The 27,947-nt window shown below is 40.5% G+C and overlaps 1 long non-coding RNA gene and 3 pseudogenes across 2 annotated transcripts; 2 read left to right on the top strand and 2 right to left on the bottom strand.

Moving 5' to 3' along the window:
* Window positions 1-1,503: 1,503 nt before the first annotated feature.
* LOC143854300 (3-ketoacyl-CoA synthase 4 pseudogene) lies at window positions 1,504-8,133 on the bottom strand (annotated as a pseudogene). Its single transcript, XR_013237479.1, has 2 exons — window positions 8,036-8,133; window positions 1,504-3,555 (listed from the first exon to the last, which is right to left on the bottom strand). The product of XR_013237479.1 is annotated as a 3-ketoacyl-CoA synthase 4 pseudogene (transcript).
* Window positions 8,134-12,535: 4,402 nt separating this feature from the next.
* On the top strand, window positions 12,536-14,430 carry LOC143854731 (uncharacterized). Its single transcript, XR_013237579.1, has 2 exons — window positions 12,536-13,145; window positions 13,739-14,430. It is a non-coding gene; the product is annotated as an uncharacterized LOC143854731 (long non-coding RNA).
* A 2,857-nt stretch (window positions 14,431-17,287) lies between these two features.
* LOC143854729 (3-ketoacyl-CoA synthase 4 pseudogene) lies at window positions 17,288-19,509 on the bottom strand (annotated as a pseudogene).
* A 1,676-nt stretch (window positions 19,510-21,185) lies between these two features.
* Window positions 21,186-23,154, top strand: LOC143854730 (3-ketoacyl-CoA synthase 4 pseudogene; annotated as a pseudogene).
* The last annotated feature ends 4,793 nt before the right edge of the window (window positions 23,155-27,947 follow it).

The following is a 27,947-nucleotide window of genomic DNA, read 5'->3' as shown; positions in this document are numbered from 1 at the left end:
ATTGTGGGCAGACTTTAACGCTTTTTGACGTCAAATCACACTACAAGGGGCGCATAATCCTAGAGAGGGGTGAAAAAATCATAGCCCTTTTTTTTCGGTTGTTATTTCTGATATTTTCGGAATCACGTGTGGCACAATCCTTACACATTCATCTAGTCTCTCGCTTGAAAAACAATATGAACGGACGAGATCCAATGAAGCGACAGATCCTCGATCTTCCCTGTACACGTGTGTACCGATACTGTGACCACGTCTCAATCGAGATTCTGTGAAAAACTTTTGGGGCCCACAGATAGGTGTCAAATGACTGATTGATCTGATAGGGGAACTACCTAGGTGGACTGTTTTGAACCACATTTTAAGGTAAAGGACCAAAAAGCAGACAGCGTGTGGCACAATCCACACACATTCAGAGCCGTTGATCTTGTTGACATTAGTTTTGGTCCCACTTGATCTTTGGGGCCCACTTTTCACTGATACAAACTATTTATCTACTAGAACTTCTTAAAAGACGATAACAAAAAACCACGGGCAGTTTAAATACACTCCCAATTACACAATTCTTCTATACTACCACTTTGTACAGGCGTTCTTAATGAATATGATCATTGATTTTTTTTATTTGCTTTCTTCGAATACTCTTCTAAAAAATTCTTGCAATCTTAACAGTTTTACAAGGGTTTCGCTAGGGTCCACTGCAGAAGGCATTTCGCGGAACGCTTGTTGCATGAGAGAGCAGCCGCATCATGAATAATGACAAAATCTATTGGAAAGTGAGCTATATGGCTGCTCTCTCATGCAACAGACATTCCGGTAAACCGTCCGATGAGGTAAGAAATGCCCAAAGTCGGATGCTTAAGTCTGGCGACGCAACATATATGAACTAATAGAAAGAAGAAGAGCTCGGGAGTCCGAGGTGCAGGGGATTGGTTGTGCGTATGACTCCCGAAAAAGCGAGCTCCAGAAGCTTGTCGAGGATCACATCATGCCTTCACAAGTCATAGATAGCCATAATGAAATCCACCCATCACGTTCATATAAATTAGAGGGCACTATCAAACTGTTGCAGTTTAGGCACCTTAACCTCTGCATGCATCTCAATGACCTGATAATCCCAGCGAGCATATTTGTAGGCAAGTTGGATTTTAGAAATCAATAAACAAAAAAGAAACTTAGTAGGCTGAATTTTGACTAGAAGATTGAAGCAATTGGGTATCTCATGAAAGATGACAACTTCTATTACCTTCACAGAGTATCAAGCACAAATGCATTATGTATGTGGTTTTGAATTTCTGTGTAAGGTTATATCTCATCTACCAACTTACACCAAAAATAGGTACTTCTGAAGTTAAACAGAGATGGTTGGATGATTCATAATTCTCTTAAATTACTAAAGTAATTATGATCCTTGAAAATATCATAGGCTACAACAAAGAGGAAAACATAAACCAGCCAATTGAAGTTTAATAGCTTGTAGAACACATCACCCATAGAGATCCCTGGTATTCAAGTCATTAATTGATAGCCAAAAATGTAAAAAACATAATGAAAGGACAGTGCTCAATAATTATGCCATGATAGAACATCCATTAAGCTCTCTAGAGCATATAAAAAGCAAACAACTTGAAATTTTGAATAGTGATTGATAGGGCACAAGAATAGCAAACTGAGGTTTCAGATAACTTGCACCGTACATAAAAAAAAGAGAGACCAAGAAAAAACAAGGAAAAGAGAACATTATGACTTTTATGATAAGAATAACATGGTAAGGAAATCACAACCAAATTGTCTCCAGGTGGCCTTGGATGAGTAATGTCTTCAAGATTAATAAAGAGATCCAAACATGCTCGATAAATAACTGCAATAATCAAAGTTACATCTGTGATGGTTATGGATGAGTGAATGTATCGGTGATCTGCACAGGATAATTATCAATGCAATCATGCCAAGGTACATTGGGAGATGGCTTCACAGTTCGAAGGGCCTTCCAAACTGCGCTGTTACATTTGAATCCACTTCCAATTGCAATTTGCCATATGCGGTTGCCCTTGCGCATCCTTCCCTTGGCCTCAATGTAAGCTAGCTCGTACCAGATGGAACTAGAGGATATATTTCCGAATCGATGCAAGGTCATTCTGGAAGCCTCTACATGGATGGGTAGGAGCTCAAGGTTCTTCTCGAGCTCGTCAATCACGGCTCTCCCCCCAGCATGTATACAGAAGTGATCGAACGCGAGCTTGAAATCTGGGATGTAGGGCTTAATTTTATCGTTGAAAAGCTTCTTCGCTGTGAGAGTGGCAAAGAAGAGAAGCTGCTCACTGATGGGGAGTACAAGCGGTCCGAGGGTGGTGATGTTTGTCTTGAGTGTCCCTCCAGCGATGGCCATGAGATCCTTGGACAGAGAAATGCCAACAATGCCACTATCGTCTTGCTCCTGATAGATACAACGGAAGGCCTTGTCATCGGAACCGTGGTGCGTCCTGACAATGTTGACGAGCTTGTACTTGGAGCGATGACGATCGGAGGACTTGTTGGAGAGGAGGATGGCAGCTGCGCCAATTCGGAATAGGCAATTCGGTAAGAGCATGGATTTCTTTTTACCGATGTACCAGTTCTGGGTAATGTTCTCGGTGCTGACAACTACGGCGTATGTACAACGGTTAGCTTGGAGGAGGTTATTGGCAAGGTCTACGGCAATGATGCCGGCGCTGCATCCCATCCCTACGAGATTGAAGCTATGGATGTTGCTCCTGAGCTTGTACTTGTTGATGATCATAGTGGAGAGGGACGGGGTGGGGTTAAAGAGACAACAATTGACTATTAGGATTCCGATGTCTTCGGGTTTGATGGAGGAATTGTTGAGGAAGAGGGCGTCCATGGCACCAAACATGGCTTGCTCAGCTTCTTCTCTGGCAGCGGCCAAGGAATGTCGAGGAGGGACATAATGTAAAGCTTCTGGAATATAGGCTTCGTCACCGATGCCGGAACGCTCGAGTATCCGGCGTTGGAACTCAATGGCTGAGTCATCAAATTTTCCGGAGAGTTTGGACACTTCCATGAACACTTGGAAGGGCATTTTGAGATGGGAAGGTGGGCGATAGCAGGCGTAATCAACGAGGTAGACTGAGAGAGGACGGGCCATGACATAGACGGTGGAGCCAAAGACGAGAACAGTAGAGCAGACGAGGACACTTACGATATTGTACTGGAGATGGATCCAGAGCTGCCGGACATCTTCTGGGCTTGTCAGTCCGATCTCTAAGAGGATCATCACCGTAAGAGGTATCAAGAACAATGTTAAAAGATGGGTGATGAGGTAATGGTACCCTAACTTCACATACTTGAGATTCACGCTCTGTAAAAAGTCTGGCAAACGCCGGCTCGGATGGATTTGGATCTGAGCTCCAGCCGAGCGCGGTCCTCCATTGTTGCCATTGTCATTGACATTGTTGGTGCAGTTGCCTTGGCTTGGCTCTCCTTCTCCCATTCTCTCTGTACTCTTGTCTTTTCCAATGAGAAGAACTACTCGAATTAGTTTACCAAAGAATTGGAGTTCTGCAAATCAGAAATCATATACGATCACTCCCACCACCTCAAGGAATTTATAAATGAATTTATAAGAAGATAAATGGGAAGATGCTAGAAAAGCTGAAAGGCTACTAGTGCCTAACGGAAAATGATATATACAGTCCTTTATTGCTTGTCTTTTCCTGAAACTGACTTCTTTTGATGATAAATTATATGGTTAAGTGTTGACTTTTTATGTGAAAAAGTCTTTTTGTAATTCAAACTTACAATGGGGTGTTTTTAGTCATTATATGTATGCTTTTGGGCTTCTCATTCAAATTACTTGGGCTTCTCTCCAAAAGGACTAAAGTCATGAGAAAACTTTAGTCCTAGATGGGAAGTGTGAGAGGATGAGGGTGGCCATATATATACTTTCACTCTCTTAACCTTGTGAATGATCAAGAGGTTATGGGGATCCTACGCGCACGGATCTCCCACTTTGGTCCGGCGGGCTTTTGATCTTACCACACACGTGTGCCGCCCGGCTCGGCCGCGCGCTTGGGCCCAAGGATTTTTCTTTTTTCTATTATTTATTTTTTCTCTTTTCTTTTAATGGTTAAAGAGTTTATTTTGTTTTAACTCTTTTTACCGTTTGAGATTCCTTAATCGTGGTTTAGTGACCGTTTGGGAAACGTCTCCCACGCACTAAAAGAGTGCGACGTTTCACCCTAACGTGTCGATTGCTTTTCTATAAAGTCGATTTTAGAGAAAACAGAAAGAGATCCTTGACGGATTCTTCTTCTTCTCTGGTTTTCTGATATTTTTCCCCCAAGCTTTCTGATCAAGGCTTTTGGCACATATAAGCGAGTTCTTAGGCATCCAGGCTGTGTGAGTGCACACCCTTGGAGCAAGAGTTGTTGTATCCTGGAGGCATACGCCGAGACGCCCATCTGCACCATTGATTCGTCATAGTGGGGGCGAGATTTGCCTTAAGGACAGCGAAGATCCTCCGTGCCTCAACTCGATAAGTGGTCTAACTATTTATCTGTTTTATTACAATTGATTCTTGCAGAATAGTTACTGTTGATTTCTGTCTTCTCAAGTAAAAGGGTTAATTCGTTATAAGGTATTTTTGAATCCTAAATTACAGATTTGCAAATCATTTTCTAACAGTAAGGCCTTACAACAATAAGGCCTTTGTATGGCGGAAGTATCACCCTTGAAATTTGATCCAACAGAAAGAGATCCTTGACGGATTCTTCTTCTTCTCTGGTTTTCTGATATTTTTCCCCCAAGCTTTCTGATCAAGGCTTTTGGCACATATAAGCGAGTTCTTAGGCATCCAGGCTGTGTGAGTGCACACCCCTGGAGCAAGAGTTGTTGTATCCTGGAGGCATACGCCGAGACGCCCATCTGCACCATTGATTCGTCATAGTGGGGGCGAGATTTGCCTTAAGGACAGCGAAGATCCTTCGTGCCTCAACTCGATAAGTGGTCTAACTATTTATCTGTTTTATTACAATTGATTCTTGCAGAATAGTTACTGTTGATTTCTGTCTTCTCAAGTAAAAGGGTTAATTCGTTATAAGGTATTTTTGAATCCTAAATTACAGATTTGCAAATCATTTTCTAACAGTAAGGCCTTACAATAATAAGGCCTTTGTATGGCGGAAGTATCACCCTTGAAATTTGATCCAACAGCAGCTCCTCAAAAAACTCAAAAACTGAGCTGCTGTTGGATCAAATATCAAGGGCGGTACCCCTACTGTATTGTCTTAAGGCCTTACACCATATAAAATCTCTCTTTTGACACACACTTTTGTTTGAATTTTGACTCTTCAATGAAGTCTTCAGAAGGATCAGTGTGGAGGTATCATTTTCCTTCCTAAAATTGACTTCATTAACACTTCCTTTTGTTTGTTACTTGTCTTTACAATGCAATCTTGAAAAAAAACAAAAGGGGAGGAGAAGGATGGACGTATCATTTTCCTAAAATCTGACTTCATTAACACACCCTTTTGTTTGATCTTGGAAACAAAAGGGAATAGGAAGAGCTGTGGAAGTATAATTTACCCAAACATACCCCCTCTGGACCATACTAGGCTACAAGGGCCCTGGACCATACTAGGTTACAAGACGGGGAACCTCAGGCCCTGTTCTTTTTTTGGCACTGGTTGTTTCGGATTTTGAGAATCGATTGTGAACCTTAAACTGATTGTTGTGCTCAGATTTTGGTTTATTTTTAGAGCAATGCTAAACCAAAAGCCACCCCATTGGATCCACGTCATCAACCTGCATATATTATTCCTTTACTTATACATTTTTCAATGCCACAATAAATTATGATTAATGAAATGAATCCAATGGGGGCGTCTTTGTTAGTTGATTTTTGAAGGGCACCCTTCATTTTAGCATTCCTTTTAATTTTGAGTCCAATAATAACTTTTGGGCTCACAATCTGTTCTCAAAATCCAAAACAAGAAGGGTGCCTTAACACATGTTCGACAACTACTGTTAAAATGGGTTCTGCCATGTTTGTAGATGCGGGGAATGAGAAAGCAAAATAATTTTAAAAAAAATTGCTAAAATCCGATTCGGATTACACGGTCCACGAAGCCCACTTCCCGACAGAGTCGTTTCTGGACAGGGGCGGAGGGACATATAGCGTGGGGGTGGCCACGGCCCCCAATGACTTGCAAAGTACCCTTTTATACTACTGATATGTCCAAAAGTTATTACATAAAGTTATTCCACCGATGCACATCACGAAGAGGTGGTTCCGGACAGAGAGAAGCAGCACTTTTAGTCTTAATAAAACACCTCAAATTGGTGGTGTTTTGCTGCCTGTAGCTGAAGCCACCCTCATGTCTCCTTTCTAAATGATACTTATTGCTAGGGCTGTGCATTATTCGGATAAAACCGAAATAACCGATCGAACCAAATTCGGTCGGTTATTTCGGTTCGGTTTTTAGATTTTTCGGTTCGGTTACACTATTTAGCATATTTCGGTTTTCGGTTCGGCTTGTAAAAAAAACTTCTGTTTTAACCGAACAACCGAAGTATTGATGACAGTAAAAGAAAAGCCTTTAAAAATTATTTGTTATTTAATATATTTTATGTCACTCTCTTTTTGACTTTTCAAACTAATTTAAATATTGGCATGTGGTCTTGTCTTTTCCGCCTAACACCTAACTACTCCTTCATGTCCACGGGACCACTGTCTCTGTTTTGTTTTAAAAGGTGCAAAATGGGATTTGTCACTCTCTCTGCTGATTTGTTTCCTACTTTTTTCTACTTTTTAGTCCTAAAATACAAGCTAAAATGGGGGGTTTATAATCTTGTTCTTGTCTTAATCATTAATTCAGTTATAACCGAACAAACCGGAGAACCGATTTTTTTTCAGTTTCGGTTCAAGTGCAGTTAGAACGTAATTCGGTTCAGTTTCGGTTATCTTTTTTCGGTTATTTTCAGCTATTTCGGTTCGGTTTCAACCAAATGAACATCCCTACTTATTGCCCCTCTTATCCCTCATGCATGTATGTGATTAGATTCAGTTATCCGAATGGCTATCATAATTCCAGCCAAATGCTATCGAGAGCATCCTATCAGGGATGATCCTAGGCCTTTCAGTATCAAGTTCCACTTATGATCCGGCCAGGAGAAGTTAAACAATTGGAGTTTTTAGTACTTCATCTTATGCATGGAATGCCCATTCAGGATGGAACTAAGAACATTTGGCCTCGTTAAGTTCTACAAGATCGATGGACCTGATTTCTTATACGTTGGGAGCCAAAGATTGACTTTAAAATTGATTGTGAGAGTGACTTCCTCTCACTTTTCACCCAAAGCTTTGATTTTGGCTCTCTTTTTTGCCCAACTTCTTCCCCATGTTCTCTTGTTCTAAACGTGTTAGTATCCTTGGCCTAAAAAGGTTGGTCCCTCCCCACACCCTAATAGGAGTAAACGGCCTAAGTGGCTAAAAGAATGTGGTTTCACCACAGTAATGAATAGGCAGCCAAATTGCGTGGTGTTTTTCTTTTTCTCTTGTTCCTAGAAGCCCCAACTATTAGGCTGAATGTTTAACAAAATCAGGAGAATATAAGACCTCATTTTATATGGGGCAATCTTTACGCACCGAAGGGCACTTATAATCCTTTTTAATGAATTTGGTATCTTGAAAATTAAAAAAAATAAAAATAAAAAATTGAGTAGGAGTTAACTGGTTTTGTTGAGTTGAGTTGGAGCAGGAGCCTAACTGGCTTAGTGGACCCACAACATCCATAGAATTTTGTTGCCTGTTCCAATATGCGTCAATGTTTCTGTCACGCCCAGAACCCGAGTCTGTGTGACAGCTGCCGCATACCCGTTGGGTCACCCCCACGAGTATGCAAGGCTCAATCTCATTTTACCATCCTAATATACAGAGCTGCTAAATAAATGCTGACATATAAATTGTAAACAAGAAACATGAATAGTAGATATAATTAGCATGGCACGCATAATACACTAACATGGTAGGATCACCTACCTCCTTATGCAAAATTCCAACTCCAGTTTGACAGAATCTCCCTCTCTCTCTCTCTCTCTCTCTCTACTTTTCCCTAACACTCTTTTCTTTCTTTTCTCTCTTTCTTTTTGTTTTTCTTCTTCATCTCTTCCTCTATTTATAGGAAAAACTGGAGTGAATAGTGACATGCACAGTAACATAAATAGTAATCGAATAATGACTGAATAGTGAATAAATAGTGACATTGAATAGTGAATGGCAACTTTCGTCTACCTTTTCAACTACTCTCTTAAATTCATTTACTAAAATATATGAATAGTAAATGTAAGTGCAACCACTCATTCAGTGGAATAATGACAGGTTGTTGAGTTCACCCACTTAATCGAAGAGTTAATGAAAGTGGTGGCGGTGGGTCCCGCTATGAATAGTAACTATTATGAATAGCAAATATGAATAGTAAATGTGAATAGTGTCTGTGAATAGTAAACTTCAATAATGTTCAGTAATAGTAACCTTGAATAGTATTTATCAATAGTAAACTTGAATTATATATATATATATATATATATATATATATAGAGAGAGAGAGAGAGAGAGAGAGAGAGAGAGAGACGTATTATTTTTCTGTCATCACCTGGCGTGGTGGCTTAGTGGTAGGAGACCGTTCAATTCAAGTAACGTCTTGGGTTCGAATCTTGCTAGCCCATTATGTCAGGTGATTTCATGCCCTGAGTAATTCGGGGGAATATGAGCAAAAGCCGATGATTACCCACCTATAAGGCTTTTAAAATTTTGAATATTGACACCCTTTTTATCCTTCGTGGGGTTGGGTATTACAGTTTGGGTATTACAGGGGTGTCAAGGGACCCAGACGCTTTGATGGTTAAGATTTGAACGTTAATGGACATGATTTGGGTAGCTGGATCCGAAGCATGTCTATTGGATCCATGTTCTTGTAGAGAATTTAACTGGGTAGAACTCACCCCTAAAAGCTAGCCATTAGAGTGAGGGTGCTCATTCCCTTATAACCCATGTACATCCACTCATTTTTTTCCGACGTAGGATGATTTCCTTTTGCGTGGAACCCCAATAATCTCCTCCCCACGCGGAAGCAACGTGGACAATCTCGCTTGTCCATGTGGCGGCAACGTGGGAACCACGAAATACTACACCGGGGTTTCCGAGATCTTCCCCGAGGGACATTTCTACTCTCGAAGGCAAATTGGGGTTCCCACGCTCTAAGCTCTGATACCATTTGTAGAGAATTTAACAGGGTTGAACTCACCCCTAAAAGCTAGACATTAGAGGGAGGGTGCCCATTCCCTTATAACCCATCCACATCCACTTGTTTTTTTCCGATTTGGGATGATTTGCTTTTGCGTGGAACCCCAACAGGTCTAAGGTCCAAAATTATTTCGTATCAAGTCCTTGACGTAGCTATAAATGTTGAAATTTAATGTCATTTCTAGGACTTTCTAATAAGTTGTTAAGAGTAATTCTGGGTGTGTTCAGTAACAATTTAATATAACACATTACACCATTTATTTAGGACATGAGAATGAAAAGCCCTCAAAATCCTAAAAAATCTCGTTAAGTAACTCTGACCCGGGAAGCCCGTTTCTAATAGTCTTACTTTTTGTGCGACTAAAAATTCGGATTCTGTGGAGCGACTCTGAGTCGTTTTCGCAGATTCTCATCTACCCGATTGCGCCCGTTTAAGAGAAATGATACATCCGCTCCTTTTGATTACTTGGGAAACCCAAGGCTAGTGTACGTGGCAATCAGCCCCATTGAATCCTTCTGGCATGAAGTACATCAGCCCTTTGCAGTCATTGATGTATTGTTGCTAGGTGTCCCAAGTAATCAAAAGGGGCGGATATATCACTTCCCCCGTTTAATTAGGCGAGAATGAGAATCTTTGCCGAACATGCCCTTCCTTTCTAGATATTTCTAATGTATTGGAAATGAGTTTCTTGTAGGTTCAAAAGTCCCCTTGGAAATGTGTAGTAAGTGTGTCTAGGAGCAAGCATTGTAGTTGACAAGTGAGGGAAACAACATCCTTGTTTAGGAAACGAAACTACAACAAAGTTTGTTTTTAGTGGCGGACATTTACCAGCAGTCCAAAAAAACCGCCGGTATATGTTCAACTCTATGCGCAGCCTTCCAAGATCTCCTGTTTTTTACCAGCATTTTATTATTATTAATAACCACTGAAAATATTATTTTTCATTTTTTGGAGATCTTTGTAGAAAAGAATTGGTACTAAGTTGCTTTACAGTAGTGCTTATCACCCTTAAACTGATGGACAAACCGAGAACATGAATCAAACATTGGAAAACTTCTTAGGAGTTAGGCGGTAAAAAGACTCAAGCAATGGGATATAGTGCTTCCTCAAGCGTAGTTCTCTTATAATTATGTGGTGAATCGTTCCACCGGTAAGAGCCCATTTGAGGCGATCTATGAAAAATTTGTAAAACATTATCTTGATCTTGCACCCATTCCTAATTCATCATTTTCAAAAAAGAAGGTTAAAGATTTTACTACCTCCTTGACAAGAATTCACGAAGAAGTGAGGAAGAATCGTGAAGAAAGTAACGAGAAGTACAAGAAAGTGACTATTACTCATTCAAAGCATTGATTTTGGCTCTGTTTTTTGTCCAGCCCAACGCCTTCTCCATGTTTTCGTGTTCTCTTGTTCTAAACGTGTTAAATATCCTTGGCCTAAAAAGGTTGGTCCCTCCCCACACCCAATTAGGAGTAAACAGCCTAAGTGGCTAAAGGATTGTCGTTTCACCACAGTACTGATTAGGAAGCCAAATTGCGTGGTGTTTTTCTTTTTCTCTTCTTCCTAGAAGCCCCAACTATTAGGCTGAATGTTAACAAAATCAGGAGAAGTGCTTATAATCCTTTTTAATGAATTTGGTATATTTATTAAAATTTTTTTTGGAGTAGCAGCCTAACTGGCTTAGTGGACTCACACAATCCATAGAATTTTGTTGCCTGGTCCAATCACGTGGTGACATAGTAGGCACGCGTCAATATTTCTGTACAGGGGTGTCAACGGACCCAGACGCTTTGATGGTTAAAATTTGAACATTAATGGACATGATTCTGCTGGATCCGAATCATGTCTATTAATTAATGTTGTGGAGAGAGTCCTATGTCGAAATTCCTTGTAAGAGTTCTACAATTGCAATATGTCCATAACATAATTCGTCCCAGAAACATTGATGCCTCAAGATGAGTAGGAAATCTCTAACCTCTAAAGTCACCAATAATGAATCTTTCAGACGAAAGGGAAGATTAAGAGAAGATTACTAGAACAATAAAATCTTCAGTTTTGAACATTGTGTTATTAGCACATGACAAGAGAAGAGCGAACTTAATTGAGGGTGAGAAAACAAAGAAAAAACATTCGACACAACTATAAATAACACGAAGCAACAAAATTCTACTTAAGAAAATTTCTCATAGATCCAACTCTGTCTTCTTGTCTAAGCCTATATACTACATGTGTGACTGCTGAAAAAGCGAGCTCTAGATGCTTTCCGATGATCACATTCTGCCTTCAAGAGTCATAGATAGCCTTAACTAAATCTACCCTTCACGTTCATACAAATCAAAGGGCATTACCAAAAGTGCAGCAGTTAAGACACCTTAACCGCTACATGCATCTCATTGATCTGATAATTCATAAATGCGGGGCGCTGATATCTCCCCCCCCCCCTAAGGCTGGGTTTTCCCACTATTTGACCTCTCTCTATCTCTCTCTCTCTCTCTCTCTCTCTCTCTCCACACACACACACAACAGGAACAGTTGGTGGGCCCAACAGAAACTGTTGGTGGAATGGTGGGCCCATCTTTGAACAACGTAGGCCCCGCCCATACCACACCATAGGATAATCCTAACCGTCCATTTGATGGGCCATAAACGTAAATAGGTTGCGTCCCAAAATATTATTTCCATAGGCTGATGCTAGCCCGACCTAAATAGAAACTACATCTTATGCAACGTCTATAGATTGTAGGTTTGTGATCATCATACGGAAATGATTTTTTGGGCACAACTATTTACATTGTGGCCCATCAAATGGACGGCTCGGATCATCCTATGGTATGGACGGTACACTTCGTTTTCAAAAATATGGGCGGGGCCTAAATTGGTACGAACCACACCATAGGATGATCCAAACCATGGACGGCTTGGATCATCCTATGTTGTGGACGGTACGCTTCAATTTGAAAAAATATCGGCGGGGCCTACGATTGGGCCTTAATGTTACTGTATGACCAACTCCATAGGATTATCCAAACCATGGACGGCTTGGATCGTCCTATGTTGTGGACGGGCCTTAATGTTGTCAGCGCCCTTCATTGTGAGTATCATTGTAGGCAAGTTGAATTTTACAAATAAGGGTGTATTCGGCAACCATTAAATAACCACATTTTTTCTTTTTTTAGGGGTGGAGAATGATGACAGCCAAAAAAATCTCAAGAATCTTATTTGGCTGTGTGACCTGCTAAGGTCCGTTTCTAAAATCTTGTTCGACAAAAAAATAGGATTCCTTGAAGCGATAAATAACTGTTTCTCAAGTTTCTCATCACTCCATTTCCGCCCAATTCTTTAGGCGAGAATGAGAAGTGTTGCCGAACATGCGCTAAATAAGCAAAAACATGTGATTTTGAATTTCAGTGTAATGTTAGATCTCATCTACCAACTTACCCGAAAAACAGGAACCCCTAAACACTACAAAAAAGTATGTTTTTAACCATTAGTATAACCGCCGGTATATGTTTAACTAAACCTATAAATTGCTTACACCGGCTTTTTTATTCTGACCACCGACAAAAAAAAAAAAAAAAACCCACAAGAAGAATAATAAGAGGAGGAGGAGGAGGAGGAGGAGGAGGAGGAGGAAGAAGTAAATGATATCTTTCATTTTCCCTCCCCTCCTTTCATCCCTTTCTAATTAGGGTTTCCCCCCTCTTTCTGATAGTTGTCCTGAATTCCTAATGTTATTAGTTTAAGCCATGATTTTAGGGTCCTGCAGATGCACGTTTAACTCATTTCGATAAGAAGACGAAGACGAAGACGAAGACGAAGACGAAGACGAGGAGGAGGAAAGACGAGGTAAATGATTTCTTTCATTTTCCCTCCCTTCTTTTCATCTCTTTGTAGTTAGGGCTTTTTCCCTCTCTGATAGTTGTCTTAAATTTGTAATGCTGAATATGAAAGAAGCAGTGTGCTGACTGTTGTTTTGTTTCTCATTAGTGATCAATTTGATGGCATTTTTTACCTCAACTTTGAATTTTTAGGTTTCATGGAAGTTGTTTATAGGTTATCTTCCTCACAAAAGTAGATATCTTTTTCTCTTTGAATCATGTTGTGGTTGGATTTTTATAAAAACAAAAGAAAATTTAGCTTGAATCAATTTTTTAGGTTTCAAAAGCTTTGACAAAAGCAAATCCTGTAGCTTGATTGTAAGAACAAGATGACCAATCTCACAACCTTGAGGGCTCAATTTCAATCATAGAAGGTAAGGCCCTGTTCGTTTCAGATTGTGACAACCTATGGTAAAGGCCCCAACCAATTATTGGCCCAAAATTGTGTACATAGTTATTTATATGTCTGTGACAATAGGAGACTTCTATCAGCACTTCAGCAATTACTTCCATTTATTTGTATGTTCTAACCATGCTAATTTCTGCTCTGAAAACTTTCAGATGGCAGTGGGCATGTGAGAACTGCCACACCAATTGTAGGGAAATTAACCGGGTAGAACTCACCCCTAAAAGCTAGCCGTTAGAGTGAGGGTACCCATTCCCTTATAACCTATCCCCATCCATTTCACTAATCCGATGTGGGACTATTTGCTTTTGTTTGGAACTCCAACAATCTCCCCCTCCACGTGGAAGCAAAGTGGACAATCTCGCCACTCCACGCGGCGGCAACGTGGGAACCACAAGATACTACTCCGGGCTTTCCATTTAACCGGGTATAACTCACCCCTAAAAGCTAGCCGTTAGAGGGAGGGTGCCTATTCCCTTATAACCCATCCCCATCCATTTCACTAATCCGATGTGGGACTATTTGCTTTTGCGTGGAACCCCAACAGCAATTTGATGCAAGGTCAGACATGAAGGTGCGATGTGTTGGCTTCTAGTCCCCTTTAATAGACTTGGCCTGTTTCTATGAGGTTGTGGTCTACTCAAGGACTTGTACCATGATCTAGTAATTCTTATTCATAATTTTTTTTCCGAATTTAGTGATTTCTGATGTTCTACTCTGTTTCATATACACAATTGTTTCTTCTGTATACTGAAATTGGAATCTGGGTATGGTGACAATTCTCAACTGAGAGATTGCTATGAGCTGGTGAATTAATGGTTTCGTTTACATGGACATGTTATCTTGATGCTATTGTATTATTGGGTTGCCAAATGACGTAAATTTCAGGCATCTGGAGTGCCGACTGAAGTAGAACTTAAGGTCCATAAGGCTGATTATTCTTTCATTGCAAGATTGGATTTAAGTTGAGATGCATTAATCTTTTCAACTGCCTTTGGATCTTCTAGCATAATCTAAGAGTTCATGACAGAAAGGTGCAAAATTCTGTCAAATTATAACAAAAAAAAAAAAAGAGATGACATTTTACTTCATCACCGTTGACTGTTTGTGCCTCAGAGGAATTATTATTTAGTTTAATTTGCTTGAAGATAATTGCATTAAAAAAAAGTAAAGATGGGATGCTCTTAATGTATCAACATGTTTTGGGATTTTTCCTCTTGAAATATTTGTCCTTGCCTATGTTTCCCTCTCTGTGAAAGAAGAAATGACAGCTATTTTATCTCAAATTTGTATAAGTGAAAGAAGAAACCACAACTATTTGGGTATCTATACCATTTTTACTAAGTTTCCCCATTCCTAAGATTGCAAGCTTAATTCTATGACCATCGATCATTAAATTGTTGCACACATTTAGATTGAAAACTTGTGATGTCATTGATATCGTTTATTGTAACAACCCGGATTTTTACTGCACGGTTCGCTACGGCAACAAAACATATTTATTCCTGTAATTACATAGCGGAAGGTTAAAGTACATCCTGTATTTACAAAAATTCCAAGTATGACATATTTAAAACCTTTTTACATCTGAGGAGATTGACTAGGTTCATCATTTCCGTATTTCCTCAAGTTGCTTTTACACTTCTCATAACTAAGGTTCCTCATTGACAAATACTCCCGCATCCAAATTTTCAAACCCTGGTAGAAAAAAGTGGGTTAGGAGAGCAGGTATATAGAAGCTTCGACAAGTAGCTGAAATCAATAATAAGAATAGTTCTATAAAAATATGCAGTATTTTGTATAGACCATAATGTGAATTTAAAACTAATACTAATAGGATTTTTTTATAGAAACAATTTAACCAGATAGTAAAACAAACAATTTAAAACCCAATAGTTTCCAACTGTTTCTATTTCAGAAGTTTCCTGTAACGATCCGCCTCACCCTCGTATTGTCCGCTTTGGACTTGGCCCGCTTCCGCTTTTGGGTAAGTCAACGGCTCAGAGATACAAACACGTCACACGAGAGAGACTATCGCACATTTACCTCTTCCATTTCTTTCATTTCTCATTTTCGTTCAAACTTTTCGTGCATATGAAATCCAACATTTCATTTCATTTTTTAGAATGAAACACATTTCATCATTTTGAAACAAATATGATTTGATATTTCCCAAATGTAAACAATGAATATTTGAAGTAAAATAGATAAGAAATATCTGAATAAAATAACTTATAATCATATCCCTATCACTTTCATTGAGAAAAGATACCAGTCGAGTCTAGCTATCACCTGCCTTATCAAACTTGAAAAGTGGGAATTTGAAGATGCTTGACCTTGAAGATGACAACGATCAGGAAGAAGTGATTCTCCTACCTTTTCCTTCTTCTCCCTCTCTTCCTCCCTTTTCTTTATCTTTCTTCGGGGAATAGTAATATGTGAATAGTTTTTATGCATAATAACTGTTATTTTTATCTGGTATTACATTTATTCTTGAAATCCTTCATTTGATTGGAAATTTTCAGCCCTGTTTATACCATTCATTCCTAAATTACCGCCATCGATCTAAAATCAAATTTAACCCGTTTGCGCCTCCATCTCACCTAAATTACCCCCATGAGCTGGATATAGCTAGTTGTTGTTAACTATTCTTCATGAATAAATGATGCCTAGCTTGACAGTGTTGGCACTAATTTATGGATAATTAGTGCCCTAAGAGCCTTGAGACTAATACTTGTGAGACATTCTTGGTAATTCGAGTTCCACATGAGTTCCAAATATTTTTGAAACTGTATGCACACACATGACACAATGTGTGTATGTGTGTATGTGTAACACTTAGTAATCATTCAAGTAACATACATAGCACTTTGTAATCATTCAAGAAATATCAGAGCTTTGTCTAGATTGATTTACAAAATTTGAGGAGAATAGTCTTTCTAGCTAGAGTACATATCAGGGTTGTCGGTGTTTGATTTATAACTAATTGAAAGATAATACTTAGACTTTCCCAACCACATCAGTTTCCTCCATTTCCATAATGGTGTGGGATTGTCTTGGTCTGTCTTCTTAGATTCCATTATAGTATCTTTAAGTATCTCAAGTCTCACAAGCAATTTTTGTGAAAAGAACGATGCATTTTTTTATATATAAATGGAGAGATGTTGTTCCCAAAGAGAATTCTGCTATCCAAACGGGGCCTTAAGTTAATGAATTTTCAATTTCTCAAGAATTTTTTCCATTCTAGCTTCCAATTTCTCATGAATTTCACCATTCAAAAAAAATAAATTTCTCATGAATTTCGCAGCTCACTTTTGCAAGAGAGAACAGCCACTCATGGTCTGCTCACTTTTAGCAGATTTCTGTCATTGCTCCAAAGTAATTTAGTTGTCATGCACAGGATGAGTTCTTTTTGGATGTTAGCTAAATAATGGATGTTGGACATGTATTTACCATCTATTCGTTGTGCTCTTATTTGTAGGATTTCGATGGGATAGGCAATGGGTGGATGTAAATTCCAAAGGAAGGGCATATACCCAACGAGTGGAACCGAAGCTTGTCTAAATCACATCACCCAAGGAGATCCCTTGAATTAAAGTCATCAATCATTGCTCAATAATTATGCCATGGTAGAACAAACATCCAGTGAGCTCAATAGAGCACATAAGAAGCATTCAATTTGAAATTTTGAACATTGATTCATGGGGTGCAAGAATGGCAATATAAGATTTCAAATAACTTGCAAAATACAGAAAAAAGAAAGAGAGAAACTAAGGTTAAAGGGTAAGAGAACATTATGGCTTTCGTGAAAAGAATAACAGGGGAAGGAAACTGCACCAAATCTATTTCGAGTTGGCCTTGGACGAGTAACGTCTTCAAGATAATTAAGAGATCCAAACATGGTCGATAAATAACTGCATCAATGAAAGTTATTTTTATTTTGGCTGTGGATGAGTGAAGGTACCGGTCATCTGCACAGGATAATTATCAATGCAATCTTGCCAAGGACCATTAGGAGATGGATTCACGGTCCGGAGTGCCTTCCAAACTGCGCTGTTACATTTGAACCCACTCCCAAATGCAATTTGCCAGATACGGTTTCCCTTGTGCATTCTTCCCTTGGCCTCGATGTAAGCTAGCTCATACCAGATGGAACTGGAGGATGTATTTCCAAATCGGTGCAAGGTCATCCTAGAAGCCTCGACATGGATGGGCTGGAGCTGAAGGTTCTTCTCGAGCTCGTCAATCACGGCTCTCCCCCCGGCATGTATACAGAAGTGATCAAATGCTAGCTTGAAATCAGGGATGTAGGGCTTAATTCTGTCATTAAACAGTTTCTTGGCCACGAGGGTGACAAAGAAGAGAAGTTGCTCGCTGATGGGGAGTACAAGGGGTCCAAGGGTGGTGATGTTGGTCTTAAGCGCCCCACCAGCAATGGCCATGAGATCCTTGGACAGAGAAATGCCAACTATGCCAGTATCGTCTTGCTCCTGGTTGATACAGCGGAAGGCCTTGTCATCGGAGCCACGATGAGTCCTGACAACATTGACTAGCTTGTACTTGGAGCGGCGGCGATCGGAGGACTTGTTGGAGAGGAGGATGGCGGCGGCACCCACACGGAAGAGGCAATTGGGTAAGAGCATGGACTTCTTATTACCAACATACAAGTTCTGGGTAATGTTCTCAGTGCTGACAACAATGGCATAGGTACTGCAACGGTCCTGGAGGAGGTTATTGGCAAGGTCCACAGCAATGACGCCAGCGCTGCATCCCATCCCGCCGAGATTGAAGCTGTGGATGTTACTCCTGAGCTTGTACTTGTTGATGATCATGGCGGAGAGGGAGGGGGTGGGGTTGAAGGCACTGCAATTGACAACGAGGATTCCAATGTCTTTGGGTTTGACGGAGGAATTGTTGAGGAAGAGGGTGTCCAAGGCACCAAACATAGCATGCCCGGCTTCTTCTCTGGCAGCGGCCATGGATGGTCGGGCAGGGAGATAATGCAGAGCTTCTGGAATATAGGTTTCATCACCGAGGCCGGAACGCTCGAGTATCCGGCGCTGGAACTCGATGGCGGAGTCTTCAAAGTTGCCAGAGAGTTTGGAGTGTTCCATGAACATTTGGAAAGGCATTTTGAGATGGGAAGGTGGGCGATAACAAGCATAATCGACAAGATAGACAGAGCGAGGGCAGGTCATGAAGTAGACAGTGAGGCCAAAGATGAGGACTGTAGAGCAGACAATGACACTTACCATGCTGTATTGGAGATGGAGCCAGAGCTGTCGTACCTCATCTGGGTTTGTCTGTCCGACCTCGAAGAGGATCATCACCATGAGAGGGATCAAGAACAAAGTCAAAAGATGGGTCATGAGGTAATGGTAACCCACCTTCACATACTTGAAATTCACGCAGCTCGAATGGATTTGAATCTCAGCTCCCGCTGCGCCCGGTCCTCTTCTGTTGCCATTGCAATTGACAATGTTCTTGCAGTTGCCTTCGTGTCCTTCACCTCCTCCTCCTCCTCCCATTTTCTTTCTCTTACTACAGCTTCTATCAACTTACTCCTCTTTTCCAATAAAAAGAACTACTTACCCGCCAAAAAATAGAGCTACTCGTATTAGCTTTCTAAACAATTGGGATTCTACATATCAGAAATCATGTACAATAAATCCCACCACCTCAAGGAAATTATAAATGAATTGAGAAGAAGAAGAAGAAGAGATCGATGGGAAGACTAGAAAGTACAGAGAGTAGTAAGTAGATCCAATCCCAACCCCTCCAACTTATTTGAAGAAGAAGCCCCAAAAAGGTAACATTTGACCTTGTTGGTGACACTACAACCAGTGGCCAATGACAAGTCTACGAGGCCTAAGGATGGCAGTATGGATTCACTCGCTCTTCTTATAGAACCCCGGGGACAGGTTAACTTGTTAGGCTGCGTCAGGCTAGGAAGGCATCAGGTGCTTAATGGAAAATGATATTCTCCTTTATTACTCGTTTTATTTTAAAAGTAGTAGGGTGCAACTCCGGCGGGGTCGGGTTCGGGTTGAGGCCAACCCGAACCCGACCCGAGCAACCATTTACTCAACCTTAATCCGACCCGACCCGACCTGAGCAGCCCTTTTTGCCAACCCCACCCAACCCAAGATTTTAAGATTAAAAACTAAAAAATTATTAAAATTTTTGGGTTGAACTCGGGTCGGGCTGCCCAAGACCTCAACCCGAACCAAACCCGAACTCAACCCGGGTTGAGAAAACCCAACCCGAACCCGACTTGAACTCAACCCAACCTAAGTTTTTTCCGGGTTGAACCCGCCGGGTTCGGGTTGAGCCCGCCCGAGTTGCACCCCTATCTAAAACTGACTCCTTTTAAGACAAACTTTTGTTTGATGTTTGACTCTTCATTGAAGAGGGGTCGGTGTGGAAGTATAATTTTCCTAAACCTGACTTCATTAACACTACCTTTTGTTTGTTACCTGTCTTTTCAATGAAATCTTAAAAGAAACAATAGCGCATGGGAAAGGGGATGGACTTATCATTTTCCTTAAAACTGAGTTCATTAACACACCCTTTTTTGTTTGATGTTAAACTTTCCAATGAAATTTTGGGAGAGAAATAAAAGGATAGAGCGGTGGAAGTATCATTTCCCCTATCATACCCCTTCTTGATAACAGATTTTAGAGTCTAAAAACTGATTATTGGACTCAATTTATGTCTAATTTTGAGTCCAATAACCAGTTTTGGACTTGACTCAATCAGTTCTCAAAATCCAAAATAATCAACATAATTTTGTGTCAAATAATCAGTTTTGGATCACAGTCGATTGTCAAAATCCAAAACAAACAGGACCTAAGGTGGTCCCATCTTGTAACCTAGATTAGCCATGCTCTTAAGTGGTGTAAGGTTATGGTCGAGGAGATTATTTATGCCATGTGTGCGCATGTGAGGTCTAGTCTCTTTCAAAAAGTACAGTGGGCCAACTTCATAGGATGATCCAAACTGTTCATTTGTTGGCTCACAACGTAAATAGGCTGCATCCCGTACATCATCTCCATATGATGATTCTAACCCTTCGATCTGTAGAGGGACTGCACATCATAGAAACACCTATTGATTGGAGGAGGGTCAGGTTCATCTTAAGGAGATGATTTATCGGGCGCAGCCTATTTATGTTGTGGGCCAACAAATGGACGGTTTGGATCATCCTATAAAGTGGGCCCCACTGTACCTTATGAAAAAGACGGGACTTCAGGTGCACGCATGCAGCTTATTAAATCTCATGGTCTGAAGGGGGGAAATGATACTTCCAACTCTCTTACCATTTCATTTGTTTCTCACTCAAAATTTCATTGAAAAGTCCGACAACAAACAAAACGGTGTGTTAATGAAGTCAATTTTCAGGGAAATGATACGTCCATCGCTCTTTCCATTCCCTTTTGTTTCTCTCAGCATTTCATTGAACAACAAAAGGTAGTGTCAATGAGGTCAGGTATGGGAAAATGGTGCTTCCACCCTGATATTTCATTGAATAGTCAAACATCATACAAAAGGTTGTGTTAATGAAGGCAATTGATTTAATTTCCTTGTAGGGGTTGGAGTTATTGTATAAGATTTCTGATTTCCAGAACTCTAATTCTTTATGTTGTTTTTGGTAAGCTAATAGTAGTATATCATCTGGAAAAGAGGAGCAAGTAGTGAGAAGCAGTAGAGGAAGAGAGTGGAGGGAATAGTAGTAGTAGAGCGAATGGGAGAAGGAGAAGGAGAGCGACAGGAAGGACACTGTAACAACAATGTCAATTGCAGCGGCAACAGCAGAGGACCGGACGCGGCTGGAGTTCAAATGAGCGTGAATCTCAAATATGTGAAGTTGGGGTACCATTACCTCATCACCCATCTTTTGCCTTTGTTCTTGATACCTCTCATGGTGATGATCCTCTTAGAGGTAAACCCAGAACACGTCCGACAGCTCTGGCTCCACCTCCAGTACAACCCAGTGAGCCTCTACGTATGCTCTGCCTTCCTTGTCTTCTGCTCCACCATCTACTTCATGACCCGCCCTCGCTCCATTTACCTCGTGGATTATGCATGTTATCAACCACCTTCCCATCTCAAAACCCCCTTCGAAAAGTATATAAAACACAGCAAATTATCCGGCTTCTTCAACGACTCGACCATCGAGTTCCAGAGCCGCATACTAGAGCGCTCCGGCCTAGGCCAAGAAACCTATATTCCAGAAGCTCTGCATTGTATCCCTCCCCGACTTTCCATGGCCGCTGCTAGAGAAGAAGCCGAGCAGGCCATGTTCGGCGCCTTGGACACCCTCTTCCTCAACAATTCCTCATTCAAACCCAAAGACATCGGAATCCTAGTTGTTAATTGTTGTCTCTTCAACCCTACCCCCTCCCTCTCTGCCATGATCGTCAACAAGTACAAGCTTAGGAGCAACATCCAAACCTTCAATCTCGGGGGGATGGGATGTAGCGGCAGCATAATTGCTACTGACCTTGCCAGTAGCCTCCTACGGGCCAACCGCAACACATACGCCATCCTCGTAAGCACAGAAAACATTACCAACAGCTGGTACACCGGGAACAAGAAGTCCATGCTCTTACCCAATTGCCTCTTCCGTTTGGGCACCGCTGCAATCCTCCTCTCCAACAGGTCCTCCGATCGCCGCTGCTCCAAGTACAAGCTGGTCAACATTGTCAGGACACATTGCGGGTCTGATGACAAGGCCTTCCGCTGTGTATACCGGGAAGAAGACGATACTAGCATTGTTGGAGTTTCTCTGTCTAAGGATCTCATGGCTATCGCTGGAGGTGCACTCAAGGCCAACATCACCGCCCTCGGACCCCTTGTACTACCCATCAGTGAGCAGCTTCTCTTCTTTGCCACCCTCGTGGCCAAGAAATTGCTCAATGACAAAATTAAGCCCTACATACCAGATTTCAAGCTTGCATTCGATCACTTCTGTATACATGCTGGCGGGAGAGCCATTATTGACGGGGTGGAAAAGAACCTCCAGCTCCAGCCCATCCATGTCGAGGCTACCAGGATGACCCTGCATCGATTCGGAAATGTATCCTCTAGTTCCATTTGGTACGTACTAGCTTACATCGAAGCTAAGGGAAGGATGCACAAGGGCAACCGCATCTGGCAAATGGCGTTCGGGAGTGGATTGAAATGTGACAGCGCAGTCTGGCAGGCCCTCCGGACGGTGAAGCCATCTTCCAATGGACCTTGGCATGATTGCATTGATAACTATCCTGTGAAAATCACTAATGGCTTTACTCATTCACAGCCACATGTCACAAACTCAGAATAATTTGTCTAAGTCCTTCACATTCTCGTCATACTTGTACTAGAGGTTTCTTAGAATACTATAGAATTATGTAGAGGATTCTAGAATATTATAGATGCTAAGCATAGTGGTGCAAAGTGCAAGTGCTATACGGGTTTAAGCTATATCAGAATTGGTAGGCCTATGACACAGCAGGAATAACTTTGATTAATGTAGTAAGTTATTGGACATGTTTGGATCTTTCTATGAATCTAAAAGGCATTACTATGACACAGCAGGAATAACTTTGATTAATGTAGTAAGTTATTGGATAGGTTTGGATCTTTCTATGAATCTAAATGGCATTACTCACCAAGTTTGCCTGAATATATTTGCTGATGTTTCCCTTCCCTATTCTTAAAATGCAATTGTGGACCCCGATCCGAGAGATGGTGATTACATAAGGGAATCTATTTAAGGAAGGGAATCGTACTGATTGCAGCCTGCTAAAGGAATGGTAATCTACTGAGCTAGCCTCCCGTTATGCGCCAATGCTTGAACAGGCTTTTTACTAAAGAGAAATAGGCACAAGCAAGTAGCTTACCAGTTGTATCCTTTCTATATTTTAATATAAAGAGCGGTAAAGGTGATTACTACACTTAAGACAGATTACCCAACTAAAGCTGCGACAGCAAGGGCGCTAGCAGCCCAAAAACGAGTCCCTACATCCTCTGGATCATCCACGTATGAGAGAGCCTTGCCAAAGAACTCTCGAAACGGTGCCACCCTCATAGCAAAGCACGAGTGGCGATATAAACTAGATATCTCTTGATCCAAGGACAAATCCCCAAATCAAGACATACTTAAAATAAACTCAGAGTCGCCATCCATGGATAGGCCATGGAACCTCAAAATCAAATCCTCTGTGCAATGGATAACCAGAAATACATATGGGCTCGTGCCTGATTACGAATGGAGAAGGTCCGAAGAGCACCTCCAATTTGTCCGAGTGTAAGCACTTGGTCTCTTATGCCATTTATTATTAACCTTGAAGAGTTTCAGGCGAAAATCATATGAAATGGGAACGAAATATCCCCGAGAAGACGTCTACTTAATCATGCATGACTCGGAGATAAAATAATAAGCACACACAAAATAAAATAAAAGATGTGTCACTTAATCAGAACTAAGTTATGAGTGACAAGCCTAACTAGTGTCTAAGTTCTGGTGGACATACATATGCATGCTACAGCTAAAGGTATAAGATCAGTACAAGAAAGTAAGAAAACACAATAAAATATACAATAACACAACAAATCCTAAGACTCTAAACGATTTAGCCCGAGTCCTCGGATGGTCTGATATTCATCTAAAGAAGCCTACGTATCCCCGCCTCCGCAAGAATCAGAGCAAAGTAGTTCTTCACGCCTATTCTAAGCTATGATGCCTAAGACACCTAGACCTCTATCCTAGACTCGATCTAAAAGACCGGACTAGTTGTTAAAGCTTCTTGAATGATTATTTAAATTTCAGTGAATTGTAGATTTTAGGACACCCTATATGCCCTAACTAAATGTAGGTTAGCCCTAAGCTAATGCAGGTGGTTCCTACAACCTATGTGTAACTAGGCTACGTTTTCTAAAAAAACAAGCGGCAGACTAGCGCATCATATTCTAGTCATCAGTTGGCGATGTGGATCGCCAGCTGATCGGACGGAGGCGTTCCTATAACTCTAGGACATACCTCTAACTCTAAAACAAGCACACAATAAACAAACAATCAAACAACATATCAAGAAGAAGAAACTCATAACTCTAAAACTCTCTATCTAGGAGAAAATCTTAACTCTGGAGGAAGATCTTTTGAAAACAAGGTTTTAAAGGCTTTTTGAAGAAGGTTTAAAATACTATTTACAAAAGTTTGGCTGGACTTGGGGTAAAGATCCCAAGTTGCACTACGTACCTCGTGGAAGAGGATCAAGTCAGCATAGTTCGAAACGAACTCTCCTAATTACTACTTCTAAAACACTCAACACTTCAGGCTTTTTTAAGGTTTTCAAATATTTTTTATGTTTTAAATTTCTAATGTTTTTGAGTTTTGAATGTTTCAATGATTTTTAGATTTTAAAGCTTTTCCAATTTTTTTTGAATTTTTAAAGGTTTTCACCCTTTTGGTCAAAGACCTAAGGGAATACACAAAGCAACACCTTAGGGCCAAACCCTAGGGCTTGTTGGGAAACCCCTAAACCAGATAAACTAATTATGAAGGATAATGACAACGATCTAAGATCCCTAACAAGCAAGGCTCTAATGAGACTATGCTAGTCTCTAAAGAAGAAGAAAAATAACAAGACTAAGGAGAAACTCCTAACTAAAAATACTAAAGAAAATGGGGAAATGAGTCAAAGACTCTCTAATTCCGCCTAAAAGATAAATGAGTCAAAGATTCTCTAATAATGCCACCTAAAAGGACGAATGAGTCAAAGATTCTCTGATAATGCCACCTAAAATACAAATGAGTCAAAGACTCTCTAATAAAACCACCTAAAAGGACGAATGAGTCAAAGACTCTCCAATAATATCACTAAAAAGACAAACGAGTCAAAGACTCGCTCTAAAAGAAAGGTATTCTAACGTGAGGCTAGATAAGCCACCTAAAAGGGAAACTCCCTAATGAGACAAAGCCTATCTCCAAATACGGGCTCTATAAATGAGGCGGGGCATGCCTCCTATGCACAAAGGCGGGCTCCAAGTATCCCTATCATCGCCCTTGCAATGAATAGGCAGGACAACTAATAGACCGAGTTGGTCTTCAACTAGCAAGGGGGACAAGTTGAGACACAACTTAGAAAAAGTTCTATACATGAGGCAGGGAATGCCTCCTATGGGTACATCTCTATCTAAATCAAGGTTAACTTCCCTGAGGGATAAGACTCTAGACATCAAGGCTTGTCTCTGAAAGAGAACTGCCTTTCGAGACGAAACACGTCTCCTAATGGGAGCTCTAGATAACTCTTTCATTGCCCTTGCAATGAGAAGGGGCTACTAATATTTAAGGGCACCGAAATGACTGAGAAAGTCCACTAAATGGGAGAGGGGATTACTATTAGGACTAGGTAAGTCCCCATAAGACGGGCTTGGGCTAACGCCTTCATCGCCCTTAAAGAGGAAAGGAGCCTAAAATTAAAGTGATATTTTCAAATCATAACCATTCTTATGAAAACAATTCATGTGCTAAGCAAAGTATGAATCACAATTACAGAGTATACAACTTATAAGAACATCAGTTATATAATGATAGATAGTAAATATATGCTCTTTAACTCAATCCAAATTGCAATTATAAAGCCTATAAAAATATAGGGCAGCAGCTATGCAAAGATGGACAGCAGGTATGAGCTCCTTAACCTAATCAAAATCACAATTACAAAGCCTATAAAATATAGGGCAGCAGCTATGCAGCAGATATGTACTTTTTTAATTCAACCAAAAATCACAATTATAAAACGCAGGACCATTGGACAGAAGTTATATAGTGATAGACAGCAGTTATGTATGTCCAACTAAACATAGGTCATAGCTGAAAGGTAAGACATCCATCAGGGGCAGCCACTACGACCACACAATTCTATTAAGACCTTAAACTCATGAAAATCCAGCCTACACAATCTCTGCACATTCACTTGTCAGATAAAAACAGCGTAAACCATATAGATTATACACACATCAAGATCTAATACTACTTTTTCAACCAATAGAGACTAACACTGCTACTCCCACAATCTTTTGAAAGCTCTAATATCTCGGTTTTGGGACATGATGTTAATTAATCGACAAGAATGACTCGCAGACATTGAATCTTTATGAAGAACCACTCATGTTTTCCCATTTCCCTTTGTAGACACCCCATTTTGACCGTGCCCTTCACCTTCCAATTTTATGCAAAACCCCATCAAATGAATGAATTAGGGTCCCAAACTTCACCCTAAACTAGGTTAGGGTTTCATCTAGGTCCCTGCAAAATTTCGTCAGAATCCGAGCGCGTTTGCCTAGCGATCGAGCCGAGGCAGTGTCGTAGTGTAAACCAGAAAAGGGGGGTGAATTTATCCTGAAGGGGGGCGAATTTATCCTGGAAAGGACGCGGCCTGGAGCAGAAAAGACACGATTTCTTCGTGCGCCCATCAAATTTTTGCGCGAACTGCGCTCCTATCAAAATGGTAGTGCCAATATCCGCACCAGCCTTTGCCTATAAACAACAGTTTAATCTTCATTTTTCAAAGGGGGGAATTAGGTTTTTTCTAATCTAAATTAGAGAGAGAAAGAGAGATAGAGAGAAAACGAGAAGGCTGAAGAGAAAATGAGGAGGATTTTGTTGTCTTCTCCGGCAGATCTAGCCGAATTTCTGCTGATCTCCGGCCGTTAGGTGTAGGTTTTGTGGTCCAGCCACATTACTCCTCCATTTCGCTTTTTCTAAGCCTTTTAAGCCTTAGTTTTAGCCATAGAAACCCTAGCTTATAACTCTTAACTTTAGATCAAGATTATAAAACCCTAGCTCTAGTAATTCTTGCTGAAATTGGAGGAGGAAAGGAGATTTGATAAAGCGCATGGTTGATGAGAGCTAGAGAGAAGCTGAAAAAGAAGAAGAAGTTTGTAAGATTGGAGTTTTTCTTCTTCGGTGAGATTATCTTGGATTTGGAGAATTCATATCAAATCAAGTGAGTCCTTCTTATTTTAAATATAGCTTTGACATTTTCTAATGAGATCTACTAGAACCTGTTGATAAATTCAACGTTAAAGCTATTGTGTGGCTGTTCTTTTTACTTAGCTAGAATTTCAAGCTTAAGCTCAAGTGTATGGAACCTTGATTGAGTTTCTAAAATTATAGATTTAGTTTTTTTTTAAGCTTTAGACAAAGGGAAAAGAGAAAAGTCCAGAGATTATAGCTTTTTTTTTAGCTTTTTTTTTATTCTGAATTTTTATTTTTTAATACATATCTGAATGGCACAGGAATATGGTCTGATCTTCTTGTTTCTGTTTATTTTGACATTTCTGAGGCTTTTGGTGTATGTTTGAATGTGTATGGAG

The sequence above is a fragment of the Tasmannia lanceolata genome, unplaced genomic scaffold (genome assembly GCF_043159265.1).
Source record: "Tasmannia lanceolata isolate RefF3 unplaced genomic scaffold, GAP_Taslan_0.1 ptg000020l, whole genome shotgun sequence".
Classification (NCBI taxonomy): domain Eukaryota; kingdom Viridiplantae; phylum Streptophyta; class Magnoliopsida; order Canellales; family Winteraceae; genus Tasmannia; species Tasmannia lanceolata.
The sequence above is the reverse complement of the archived record's forward strand: the minus strand, read 5'-3'. Positions and strand labels throughout refer to the sequence as shown.